The sequence below is a fragment of the Propithecus coquereli genome, unplaced genomic scaffold (genome assembly GCF_000956105.1).
Source record: "Propithecus coquereli isolate 6110/MARCELLA unplaced genomic scaffold, Pcoq_1.0 Scaffold1673, whole genome shotgun sequence".
NCBI lineage: Eukaryota > Metazoa > Chordata > Mammalia > Primates > Indriidae > Propithecus > Propithecus coquereli.
The window spans coordinates 4,455-6,240 of record NW_012141336.1 but is presented as its reverse complement, the minus strand read 5'-3'; the positions used below and the strand labels follow the sequence as shown (position 1 = coordinate 6,240).

Genomic DNA, 1,786 nt, shown 5'->3' with positions numbered 1-1,786 from the left:
GGGGGAGGAGAAAAGGGCGCCGCGCCGGCCGCGGGAGTTAGGGCGCCGGGTGTCCTCCTGCGGCGGCTGGCGGGGCGGCCAGGTGAGCGAGATGCTGCCGCGCCCGGGGCCGGCGCTGCGGCTGCGGCTGCTGCTGCTCCTGGCGCCGCTGGGGCCGCTCTGCCGGGGCGCCGGGGACGGGGTGGAGCTGGACTTCCGCACGGAGCGGCCGCTGCACCTGCTGAGCCCCGCCTTCCTGTCCTTCACCATCGACGCCAACCTGGCCACCGACCCGCGCTTCCTCACTTTCCTGGGGTAAGCGCCGGAACCCCGGTCCTGCTCCCTCCCCGGTCCTCCCGACACCCGTGCCTGCCCCGCCGGCCACTCTCCTCTCTCTGGCACTTGGGCTGAGACCGCCCTAAGGGCCGGGGGTAAGAGGGAATTTGGAAGAGAAACCGCCCGCTTGCCCAGCACCTGGCTGGGAGGAGGGACCCGGGCGGGTGCTCCTGGCGGGCTGCGAGCGCCTGAATTTGCAGGGCAGGACGAGGGAGATTGCGGACCAGGCTTCCGACTCTTAAACTGTTAGGAAGATTTTTTTTTTCTTTTTTGAGACAGAATCTCGCTCTGTCACCAGTCACCACAGGTAGAGTGCAGTGGTGTCATCCTAGCTCACTGCAACCTCAAACTCCTGGGCTCAAGCGATCCTCCTGCCTCGGCCTCCCGAGTAGCTGGGACCACAGGTGTGCACCACCACTCCCAGCTAAGTTTTTATTTTAAATAGAGACAGGGTCTTGCACTTGCTCAGGCTGGTCTCGAACTCCTGACCTCGAGCGACCCACCCACCTCGGCCTCCCAGAGTGCTGGGATTACAGGCGTGAGCCACCGCACCTGGCCTGTTTGTAAGATTTTTTTTAAAAAAAAAAGTCAGATGAAAAGGCTTCAGGAGAAGAATAAAAATCTAAATATGAAATAAATGAGCCTTAAAAGACGACGACAGTGACTTACAGTCCTAATAAAAAGATATCTCTCCAAAACGAGCCTACCAAATGCGGTGCTCCTTTGTCAGGGGTAGGTTATTTTTTCTCACCTGGGGAAGGATGAACCTGGCGTAGGCTCAGGGCCTGCCCCGTGAGTGCAGAGGCCAAGATGGGGCGGGGATGCAGGAGCAATCCCAGGTCTTCTAGGTCACTTTCCTAGGCCATGGGAGCCTCCAGAGGTGGCCGCATCTCGTCCAGCTGAGTCAGGTGGGAATCTCCCCATCACCGAAGACGCACACGCTGCCCTTCCAGGGCCCACACTGGCAGCTGCCACCCCTAATTTCGCAGGCAGCCTACTGGTTCAGAGACTGGCAGTCACACCGCCCCGCTTCACTGCCAACTCTGGAAAGCTGGGTGACTTGGTTTCTACATATTTCTTGGCCCCTCCAAGCCTCAGTTTCTTCATCCGTAGAATGGAATTTCTAAAACCTGCCTCATAGATTATTATGAGGATTTGGTGACATAAGTAGTTACAATGTTTCACCGGGAATAAGTGTTTAAGCTAATTCTTCCCCGGAAGCCAGGCACCGTGGCCACACCTGTAACCCTAGCGCTCTGGGAGGCCGAGGCAGGAGGATCACTTGAGCTCAGGAGTTCCAGACCAGCCTGAACAAAAGTGAGACCCCCGTCTCTACTAAAAATAGAAAAAATTAGCCGGGTGTAGTGGCACAGGCCTGTAGACCCAGCTACTCGGGAGGCTGAGGCAGGAGGATCGCTTCAGCCCAGGAGTTTGAGGTTGCTGTGAGCTAGGCTGATGTCACTGCACTCTA

General features: G+C 58.1%; 1 pseudogene; it reads left to right on the top strand.

The window, feature by feature from the left end:
• The first annotated feature begins 91 nt into the window (after nt 1-91).
• Nucleotides 92-294, top strand: LOC105808096 (annotated as a pseudogene).
• The last annotated feature ends 1,492 nt before the right edge of the window (nt 295-1,786 follow it).